The sequence below is a fragment of the Balaenoptera acutorostrata genome, chromosome 2 (genome assembly GCF_949987535.1).
Source record: "Balaenoptera acutorostrata chromosome 2, mBalAcu1.1, whole genome shotgun sequence".
NCBI lineage: Eukaryota > Metazoa > Chordata > Mammalia > Artiodactyla > Balaenopteridae > Balaenoptera > Balaenoptera acutorostrata.
Window position 1 is genome coordinate 140487616 of NC_080065.1, and position 12097 is coordinate 140499712.

At 37.3% G+C, this 12097-nt stretch overlaps 1 non-coding gene across 1 annotated transcript; it reads right to left on the reverse strand.

Moving 5' to 3' along the window:
• Nucleotides 1-5069: 5069 nt before the first annotated feature.
• LOC130707430 (U6 spliceosomal RNA) lies at nt 5070-5176 on the reverse strand. The gene has a single exon (XR_009007325.1). It is a non-coding gene; the product is annotated as a U6 spliceosomal RNA (small nuclear RNA).
• Between the last annotated feature and the right edge of the window lie 6921 nt (nt 5177-12097).

Consider the following 12097-nt stretch of genomic DNA (forward strand, 5'->3'; position numbering starts at 1 on the left):
ATTCCAGAATAATCTAACTTCCCCAATCTTTGAAAGCCAGTAATTAAATTTTTCTACAAGATTCTTGCAGTTGAGGCCTTGTGGACACTCCCTTTCCATATCAATTTATAAAAACACCATAAAATAGAGTACAGAGAAAGCTGATTAAAAACAATAGCAGCAAGAAGATAACAATTGCTTCCCCACCACCAACCCCACACACATTTTTTATCTTTTTGCAAGTAGTCTTTCAGTAGATGTTGGAACCTGTCCTAGTAAAAATTTCGGTTCAAAGTATAAAAAATAAGGTTTTTGATAGGGCATTTTATAAGAGTATACAAAACCCTTTGAAAATGTGAATAGTAGGTAAATTATGTTTTCTGTATTCAGTAAAGGATTTAACAAAGTATTTATAATTGTACTTTATCATCTAATGCTGGAGTTTCGGGATACATCCCATGCTTCAAAAGTTGGTATAAAATACAAAGGAAACACAAAAATTGAGTTAGTTTTTTACATCTAGCTAGATATGCTAATCAAAAAGTGGCAATGTGAATTAAAGTACTGGGTTTCTGGAGCCCCTGAAATTGAGATTCAGAAGTGGAATCAGAAACTCTTTGGGCTGGGAGGAGACTAGGCGCTCAGCTCTGACCTGGGAAAGTAGTGCCTTGAGAAGGTCAATGATTTGCCTGAGTTCCTTGAATAGTAAATGCAGGTCTGGATCAAGGACCAAGCAAGTCTGAATTTCCTGAGAAAGTTAACTAAGTCCTGTGTTCATTTTATAAAACCACCTGGTAAGGGAATACATTCCCATTTCGTTTTTAAAACAGTCCTAACCTCACAAGTCTGAAAGCTTCAGGAGTCTCTTATTTGGCGGCTATCGAGGATGATGAACCTCTTAAAACATTCACAAAGATACCTTTGCATTTGTATTGCACTAGGACTCTCAGATAGCTTCCATCTCTACTTTACTTTAACCTTTTTACTTAGGAACCTTTTTACCTACCTGTATGCTGAGAGTCTGTCCCCACTTTATGGATCAGGACCAGAAATGAGACAGTAATGACTTAGTGGAATTTTACCCTGAATAACAGATTTCCTATTCATAACTGTAGATTTCCTGAAATCTATCCTGTCTCTCTATTTGTTCATGGGTTGGTATAACAAATTTTAAACAATCCTATACTAAAGATTAAACCAACTTGAAATTGTAGACTCCTGCAGTTTTTATCTTTTCAGTCAAGTTCCAACATTTTGATTTGAGGCTTCTTGTGTTGAAGCTATTTTATATCACTTACTGTGTGCCTTGTAAGCAAATCACTTTTTCCTCTCTAAGGCTCAACTCCTGCATTTGTAAAAAAGGAATAGTAGTGGTAACTCAGTGGTAACTTAAAGATGTGAAGATATAATAATATGTTAAATAAGGCTAGTATATGTTTCTTATTCATTCAGCTAATCTTTATTGGACACCTACTATGTGTCAGACTTTGCTTATAGTGAGGACTCATATAAATGTTAGTTGGTGTTGGTAATAATTGTTTCCTCTTTAAACTCAAAAGTTACTTATCCATACTTTTGGTATTTTCAAGCCAAATGTAATTATGGTTGTTATCTATGCCAATATTCTTTTTTTAGTTTTTTGATTTCAATCTTACACCTTTATTGCTGTCTTCTTTTTTTTTTAATTTTTGAATTTTATTTTAATTTTTTATACAGCAGGTTCTTATTAGTCATCAATTTTATACACATCAGTGTATACACGTCAATCCCAATCACCCAATTCAGCACATAATATTCTTATTTTACAGGTGAGGAAGCACAGGGTAGTTAATTGGTTTCTCAGGGTCATACAGTAAATTATTGGCAGATGAATGTAACCATTAAAATACAGTCCTTATAGATGTACAAACCAGGTCAGGATCCCCACATTGGCTTCTTAGTTGCTCTGTGACCTGGGCTGCTGGCTTTACCTCTTGACCCTCAGTATACTTATCTGCAATTTGGAGATGAGAATGATACCCAGTGGGATTATTATCAAGATTAAACTTGGCAATTTAGCATAGTTCTTGGTATACAGTATGTGCTCCATAAGCATTTACTGTTTTTCTGCTATACCTTTGTTTTCTCAAAATTAAACATATTACAGTCGTTCACGTAGCAGTAGAATTCTCCAGGTAGGTGCTCAAGTCTGCTTTGCTCTACATACCTAATGCATAAGAAAGCTTCCCTTAATGCTGGGCTATTTGCTAGCATTTTGTAGAAAGGAGTTAATATACAGACAATTTCGTTTCTCCCCAGCCCTATGTCTATAGTTCAGGTATTTTCAACCAAGTCTTTGGACTATGGTTATGTATGTAGTTGGACTAGCTAAGCATTACTAGAACATGAAACATGAAGATTAGAATTTTTCTCACAGTCTAATTTTTTTTATTATGTGAGTTCCTGTGTTCTATGTTGCAAGAAACAGAGAAGGGGTTTCTATAACGATGTCATGCCAACTCTTCCCAAGCAAGCTGCAAGCTGTGTTTCTCTGTGCTTTCCCTGGGCTTTGCTGCGTTCTTAGCTAGACACTCACTCCCTCACTCTCTCTCTCTTTCTTTCTCTCTCTCCTTTAATTTCTTTAGTTTCTCCTTTTATTATCAGCTGGCTGGTTCCTTCCATAGATTTTTATACAGACTCCAAAGGAGAAAATCTTTTTGGACCAGCTAATTACCATTGTTTTCATGGGACAGAGTTTTTGTTGTTGTTTGTTTGTTTTGTTTTGTTTTCAGGAAGTTCTCCTCATAGGTCTCTAAACTACCTGTCTGCTGGTTGACCTTGTGTGAGTGGGTTAAACTCCACTGGTTCATCCACGGTCCAGCATTGCTCAAGGAGAAGCCTGAGTGCTTCTTCACTAAGCAGGAGCCTCTGGATGCAGCAGCTTCCCACCCCAGGGACAAGGAATAATGCAGGGCCTCTGATGGGCATGGATTACATACTTACAAGTTAAAAACAAAACTTTTGGACTAGCCAATGGATTATAAATTTGTTTCTAATTATCGGTCATGGTAGAGTAAAATTTAATTTAATAGGTAGCTGATAAAACACCTACTAGTATGAGCTTCAGGGCTACAAAGAAGGTGTGGAGAAATGTAAATCCTGGGCACAGTGTGTTTGTTTCTCTTACTTAATTCAGCTTCAGTTAAATGTCTAGTTTCTCCCTGGCTTGCATAGAAAACAACTTTCGACTCACTGTGGATATTCTCTTAGAATCAAAGGCGTTTGAGAGCACAAAGACCCCAGCAGAGCTTCAGAGCTTCAGCTTTGTGTCAGGAGGTTTTTTGCAGTTGACTTCACGCCAGCCTTGACTCATCAGCTATCAGAGAGAAGGTGTCCTGAGTGATCTCGGTGAATTTCTCACTCTGCCTCATGTGCATGCTAAATGTGTGACCGTGCACCTGTGTAAGAAGGTGTGAAAATGTGTATATGTATGTGCCTTTGGAAAGAATATCTTTCTTTGGCTGTCATGACTTGGCTTAAATCACAAGAAGGAAGGATTCTGGGAAGTGTGCATGATATATTTCTACAGCTGTTGGATGTCTTCTTCAATGAGGAGCCTGTTTCTCTGGCAGCCATATTGTAAGTCACTCCCTCATGTCCTTGCCCAATCTTGATAGAATAGAACTCATCACTAAGATGTGGAATAGGCTTCTTTTCAGAATTTCAACTGCCCTTTTATTGTAGTAAAATTCACATAACATAAAATTAGCCATTTGACCTTTGAAAAGTGGACAGTTCAGTAACATTTAGTAAATTCAAAATGTTGTGCAACCATCAATGGTTAAAGTAGCTGCACTTTATTTTCCTATCATTTTTTCTTTGCTCATATGTTATCTTATATATTTAATGGAATTTTTTAAACAGAGTGTTACCTCTTAAATGCTTATATAGGACATAGATGAAGGAATTTTCTAGACAATGTTTTAATGTAAAAGACTGTACTCATGATCAACTAAGCCGAGAGAGAGAGAGAGAGAGGGAGAGAGAGAGTGAGCAGCTGTTGACTATGGCCTCACTTTTTTTTTTTTTTTAATTTGTTTTGGCTGCGTTGGGTCTTCGTTGCTGTGTGCAGGCTTTCTCTAGTTGCGGCAAGCGGGGGTTACTCTTCGTTGCAGTGCGTGGGCTTCTCATTGCAGTGGCTTCTCTTGTTGTGGAGCACGGGCTCTAGGTGCGCGGGCTTCGGTAGTTGTGGCATACGAGCTTCAGTAGTTGTGGCTCGCGGGCTCTAGAGCGCAGGCTCAGTAGTTGTGGTGTGTGGGGTTAGTTGCTGCATGGCATGTGGGATCTTCCCGGACCAGGGATAAAACCCGGGTCCCCTGCATTGGGAGGTGGATGGATTCTTTTTTTTTTTTTTTTTTTTAAATAAATAAATAAATTTATTTAAAAAAAAAAAGTTTCATTTGGGTCTTTAACATCTTCTGTTTCTTTCCTCATTATGTTCATGTTTTTCTTTATATACTCAAGCGTAATTATAAAACGTTTAATAGCTGTTTTAAGGTTTTTGTCTACTAATTCCATCATCTGTTGTTTCCAGGTCTATTTGTACTGATTGATTTTTCTTCTGTTTATGGGTAATTTATTCCTACTTCTTTGTATGCATCCAGTTTTTGATTGGATGCTAGAAATTGTGTAATTTATATTGATTTATGGATTTTGTTATATTCCTTTAAAGAGTGTTGGGTTGTGTTCTGGTGTACAGTTCAGTAACTTGTGGTTTAGTCTGATCCTTTTGAGGCTTGCTTTTAATTTTAAGCTTCTTGGTTATAGTGAATCCAGAGCACCCTTTCTTCTGGGGCTAATTTATCTCCACTACTAAGTTGATAACTTTCTATGGCCTATACCTAATTCCCATTTATTACAAAGTCTCTGTATGGCTGGCAAGAACACAAACTGTTGTCAACCTTACGTGAGCTGTGGGACTTGTTCAGCTTACTGATCTGGTGGTGGTTCTTTCTTTGACCTCGGAGGTTTTTTGTTTTTTTGTTTTTTTTAACATCTTTATTGGAGTATAATTGCTTTACATTGTTGTGTTAGTTGCTGCTGTATAACAAAAAAATATGAAATGATTCACGAATTTGCGTGTCATCCTTGCACGGGGGCCATGGTAATCTTCTCTGTCTTGTTCCAGTTTTAGTGTATGTGCTGCCGAAGCAGGCACGACCTCGGAGTTTTATAGCCTGCAAATGGATCCCTTCACGGGTCTTCAAAGACCTCTCTCTCTCTCTCTCTTTTTTTTTTTTTTGTTGCGCTCTGCAGCTTTTGCAGTATCTCAGTTCCCTGACCAGGGATTAACTGGCGCCACAGCAGTGAAAGCCCAGAATCCTAACCACTAGGCCACCAGGGAACTTGCAGATCTCTTTCTTTTTTTTTTTTTTTTTTTTTTTTAAAACTTTCAGTCTTTTTTTTTTTTTTTTATACTCCAATAAAGGTGTTTAAAAACAAAAAACAAAAATCAAAAAAAGAAAAAAAGAAAAAAAACTTTTGTTTACAAGTTGAGGGGCAGGTGCATGTCTACTGGCCCATTCAATAAAGAGTATTTCTCCCACTTCTTTTTTTTTTTTTTTTTTTTTTTAGGTGGCACAGTTTAATAAAAATCTGTAATTATAAAAAATTTATATATATATCATTTAATAAAATGATATTTTTTAAAAAGAGGAAAAGTCATGATAATCAAGCACATGCATTTGATACTCAGAAGGAGGTAAGACAGAGAATGAAGGCTGAGGGAGAAGTTGTGTCATGCCTTTTCCCTCACTTCCATGATTGCTGGCAATCCCTGGCTTGTAGATGCATCACTCCAATTTCTGCCTTTTTCTATACATGGCATTATACTGTGTCTGTGTCTGTCCTCTTTTTTTTTTTTTTTTCCACACACACACACTGTATTTTATTTTTACAAGAGATAAATAGACTGACACCAAGCATTGTACATGGATGACCACAACAAAAGCAACAATGATTGCAATTACCAAACATGAAACACACTTATACTATGTCATAATATTGACATTCAGTCCAGTAATCCTCCACTGTAACAGCTCCTTTACTTTGCAGTGAAAATTGATTTGTATATTCTTTTCCTCTGAGTCCTTGTGGGATTTTTTTTTTTTAATTCAGACAGAAAGTCACAAAAATTATACTCATCCTCATCAGTTCACTCAGTCCCATGTAATTAATTTCTTTTTTTTCATCTTGATCTTTTGTTAGCACTTTTATGAGTTCATCAGTTTTTCATTAGAGTTCTGAAAATGCTTATTCATTCAGTTCAGCAGTACAGTCAGTTACCAGAAACCTGTACTTGTCAGAGTCTTTTCCATGAATTTCTTGAAGATGAAACCCTTTTATAGGAACATATTTGCAAAATCATCAGAGTACACCCAGAACTGTCTGTAAATGACAAAAGACTTAAAAATGACCATGGTTAAAGATTTGATGAAAGTTCATAATAAAGCAGTTGACAAGAAAATTAGTTATTTCTGAGATATACATTTTAAAGTAATAACTAGGATTATTACTTATAACATTATACCAGAACATATAAGATTTTTAGAAGTTTCCTGTAATGGAGGTGGATGGATTCTTAACCACTGTGCCACCAGGGTAGTCCCGGCCTCACTTTTTGAATTGTGATTTTTAGTATAGTTTTTAAATAAAGCTATACTCTCAAAGAAATAGCATGAATAGCATCTTATCTTTTGATCTAATGTGCATCACTTATGTGTTGAACACCATTCTTCATTTTAATTAGTTATAAATTATGTTTAATCTTGTGCAAAGAGCACCCACTCACAGGTTAGGAAACTCTGTCACTTACTAATTGGACAACCTTGAACATGAAAGTTTCCTTCTCTGAGTTTCAGTCTCCTCATGTATAAAATGAATGGGATTTAGCCATTCAACGGGGATCCTGTTGTGTGCCTGGCATTGTCATATACTGGAGATACTGTGAAAATAACAGCATCTTCATTGTCTTTCTTGAAGGATCATGGAGAAAATAGTATATTATAATGAATGAATTTCTTTATAATATAGCATCGTGTCAATACAAACTATACTGATCATCATTATTATTACCTCTGTAAGTTTCAAGGTAAAAAAGAAAAAAATAACAACAAAAAACTTTGCCCTAAGACAATACAGGTGGCACTCTTCAGTCTGGCCACCTAGAGTCATATTAAAAGAGAAGATAGACATAATCAGATGACTGTCGCACCCACTTGGGTGGCTATAATCAAAAAGACAGATAATCACAAGGGTTGGTGAAGATGTGGAAATATGGGAACTCTCAGGCACTGCTGGTGAGAATGTAAAATGGTGCAACCACTTTGCAAAACATTTTGGTAATTCCTCAACGTGTTAAGCATAGTGTTACCATAAAACCCAGCAGTTTCACTCCTGAATATATATACTCAAAAGGATTAAAAACATACGTTCACATAAAAATTTGTACGTGAATGTTCACAGCAGCATTATTCATAATAGCCAAAATTAGAAGTAGTCCAGATGTCTATCAGTTGAGGAATGAATAAATAAAATGTACATTTATACAATGGAATGTTATTTGGTAATAAAAAGAAGTGACTGCTGATACGTGCTACAGCATGGATGAACTTTGAAAATATTATGCTGAATGAAAGAAGCCAGACAGAAAAGGCCATATACCGTGTTATTTCATTTATATGAAATATCCAGAATAGGCAAATTTATAGAGACAGAAAGCAGATTGGTGGTAGCCATGGGCTGAGGGGATGGAGAAATGGGGAGTTCTGCTAATGGAGGTGGGGTTTTGGGGGGTGATGAAAATATTCTGGGGTTAGATTGTGGTGATGATTTTATAACTTTGTGAATATGTTAAATACCACCGAATTGTATACTTTAAAGGTAATTTTATGATGTGTGAATTATATCTCAATAAAGTATTTTTTCAAAAACATTAAAGGATAGAGATTCATCGAAGTGGCTTTTTCCTTAGTCCCAGGAACTTTGAAAGGAGGACAACTGCCCTTAGAGAAATAAGGTTTGAAATGAACATTGTATCAGTCAGAGAAGCAGAAGCTCTAGATGACATATCTAGGATATATAGAGAGATTCAACTTTCACAATAGTGGGGGCTGTAGCTTTGGTGTCTTGAGCTGGAGTTTGAAGTCAGCCAAGCGTGTAGTGTTAGGAAGGAAAAATGGATGTGAAGTGGAGGAAGAAAGGGCAAGCTGGAACCTGCAAGAATGGGCCTGAGTCCTTGGGGACAGATGAACCCACACAGGTGTCTCACTGCTTTTAAGCTTCCAACTTCAGTGTTAGAAGTAACCTGCAGGAGAAGCTGGTGACCTTCATCCAGCAACTAAACACAGGAGCTGTAACACTGCCTTGTGCCGTACACCTACCTTTCAAGTTTAAAAAGATGGCAATTATTTCACTTTTGTCTTCCAGCTCTCAGACGAGATGTCTCATGTAGCCAATGCTGCAGGGATGGGAATTCTGGAAAGCATAGTTCCTGTTTAGCTAACGTGGCACATTAACAAATATAGTACACATACTAACTGGATTAAAGTAGAACAGATGTAAAAATCATGTTAGGGAGAGGACCAGATCCCTAGCCAGAGTAAAAATAATTTTAAGCACATAGTATGTGCTCAGTTATTATTAGTTAGTATTAGCTTTCTGGAGCTGTATGTTTAGTGCAGCTGTCAATCATAAGGGACTTTGGACAACCAAGGAAGCCTAGAAAAAGGATCATAGAGGGAACCTAGGCAGAACCCAACCTGCTCACCTGACAGGTAATGCCCACTCTGACTACACCTGGCGCTAAAGCATGTGGCTAAGTCTCCCTGTACTGATGGACATCAACCTTCTCTTCATTACACTCTTTTGCCTCCAAAAGCCCTTGGAGCCGTTGTTTGATTCACTCACTGCTGTGTTCACAGTGTTTGGTATGATGTCTGGTACATAGTAGGTGCTCAGAAAATATTTTTTGAATTAATGTGTGATAGGTACTGCATAAAGGTTATTCACTTAATAGCAACAATTTTGTAGAATAAGGTATGATTGCCATTTTATAGATGGGGACACTGAGGGTCTAAAGAGTTTACTAAACTTGTATAAAGTCAGACAGCAAGTGACAGAGTTTGAACTTATTTCTACATAATTCTAAAGAATGTATTGGTTGGGATACACTGTGTAGATCCCTGGTCGGCATTGCAATTATTTTTCTCACTGGTTTAGCCATCAGTTTCTTATGAGCTTTGTTTCTGTAACTCAGCATGGACAAGTGCAGATAAACCTAGGAATGAGGCAGCATCGTTTATGAACTCCTTTGGGCTGAGAGCCACAAATTCTATACTGTGACAAATTCACCAAACTGATCATCTTATTGGTGTCTGCCTACATTGTCAGATGGCAGCTCTCTGTCTACAAACTTCAAAAGATGCAGTCTGCCTTACAGCATAGTAGGTGCGCCGTAAATACTTGTGAAATGAAGGAAGGAAAGGCTAGATAACCGACTTTCTACATGTGTTAGAACACATGCCCTACTGATGATAAGTCATTAGTAGCCTCTTCATTCATGAGGAACACAGGAAGCATGATTTCAGTTTTTAAATCATTGATTAGCTTGAGGCGAATCATCTAGTGAATGTTAGGCTCTAAGAAGGTGGGGTATAATCTGTCTCCAGTGGTCTGCAAATCTCCTCCAGATGCTCTACACAGGTCCCCTGCTGAACCCTTTAAAGGAACAAAGTGCATTTTCTGCTCTCCTTTCTTAAAGGAAGTATAGTTTCAGGCTGTGAATCATTAGGTGCCAGTAATACCCACAGCTATTTTATTCCAGTAAACCTTAAAAACAGTTGGTTTGCTTAGCAAACATTCAGAAGATAGAAAGTGTGCGTTTTCCAAAGGGATCTTCTTTAATACTTGAAGATAAGTGGGGTCCTGATGGAACAGTGCTGTAAGTATAAATAACCATCATTTTCTCCTTTATTCACCTGCTCTTTCACAATGCCTTTATGCAGAGAACATTCTCATGTTATTGAGGGAGAGCTTTATCTGGTGGCTAAGTGTCTGTCTGCAGATCACAAGAATGCCACTTCTAGGATGGCATGCATTTGAAAAATAAGATTTTAAGAACCAAAGCAGAGATTATAGAGTCTTTTTGAGTGGGATGAATAAATAATAGCAGCTGCTTCCAAGGGCAAGAAAAGAGTGTCTCTTTTTAGAGAGATCACAGATGCTTCAGCTTCCGAGAATCGCTGCACAATTCTTCCAGGTTTCTCCAGACCCTTAACAAAGTGAGAGGCACTTGAACTTTGCCTTGAATCTTTCATGGTAGACCTTAGCCAAAAATATTAACATTCTTACCAGTACTGGACATACAAAGTTCTCCAAACACTTTAGCAGATGAAGGCAAATTTTTGAATTTTTTCCGGGAATTCAAGATAAAATCTTAGAATTTACAAATTATTACTAGAGAATGAGTGTTTTTAGGATTAAATCACAATACAATGTTTTAATAGTCTGGGAGTCAAAGGTAAGTGATAGTCATATTTAGAATAGGTTGATGATATCATGTATGTTCATTTTTTTTAATGGAAAATGTCTAACCATTCTTTAAAATAGAAATCTCCATATTATGAATTAGTCATTTTCAAATTTTGTATACTAGAAGATACAGAGGGGGTAGTTGGGTGAAGATGGGAAGTAGCTGTGGATGGTGGTCTAGCTCCAAACTCTTTAGCTGCCCAGCCTCTCTCTCCAGTATCTTCAGCTAACATAGTGTCCCTTTTTACCCATTTTTAGATTGAGGTTCTGCCTAATATGTCATTTTATTAAAAGGTTCCTCTACTCAATAAGGAAGTTTAAGAATTAGTGATTGAGAGAAAAATGCAAAAGACTTAAATCTTCTTTCTTTCTCTCTTTTAAAATAATAGGATTGCAGAATTCTAGTGACAGATTTTAGTAAAAGAAGCAGTGTAAGAAATCCAGCAGACAGAAGTTAGATGACAGCCAAGTAGAATTAGGGAAGAAAGCCAGTCTTGGGCTTTGGTCCCAAGAAGGTCATTAGATGTCCCAGCTCAGGGACTTTTAGCCACGATAGTAGCTTGGTGGTTGCATATCGTGTCAATTCTGATAGTAAAAAATATCCACAAAGGGCCATGAAAAAGCACAACACCAGGATGACAAATTTGATTGAGTCAGTGCAAAAGAACTGACTAAAAGACAGACTATACTCTTGCCTATGGATAGAATGATTTTTCCTCCTTGAGGGAAAAAGGAATAAATGGTAGCTAATATGTCACTTTGCAGGGAAAGAGAAAATGAATCATGTACACAACATTTTCCCAGTTTTAGGGGAGTGTGCTGTCAAAATGGAAGATACGTCCTCACCCTGATGATTCATTTGCGTTCTGTTTCTTCAATTGCTTTATAACCTGCTGTATAAATATTTGGTCTTTGTTGCTCGGAAAGGGGAGCTGTACATCTTCTGCATGAAAACTGTGAGAGGATGATTCGAGGCTCTAATTTGGTATTTAGCTGCTTATTCCATCGCAGAGCTGACTTCAGTGGCTCTCGTATCAAAGATGAGTAGGATGAATGTCAGCTGAATAGCAATGCATTATATGCCATACCTGTATGATCGCAAACGTGATGTTGCCATTTTTAGAAGGGCCATGCCCCATACCAATCTACGAAATCCAGGATTTCTAGGGTCTCCGAAAGTCCAGGTTCTTGAATTTTGACCACGATTTTCAAATATTGCTTATTGCATGTGAATTTAAAAATCTTTTCCACCAGCTTTATATCTCTATTTTATTCTTTAAGTTTATAGAAGGTAATCTTTTATGAGTATGTTAAATATATTCCCCCAGAAGAGTCCTTTACCAGGGCCTGCCTAAGATGACCAAATCATAAGCAAAGATAAGTGGAATGAATCTAAACAGCCTCTTGACTTCAGTAGCCTCTGGGTACAGGTAAGTTCCCGGTGGTATTTGTGTTTCCCACACTCTGATTCTTGCTCAGACCTGCTGGTGTCCAGCATCCCACCCACTGGACAGTCTTGCAGAGAGCACTGAAAGTGTTGAAGGGGCTT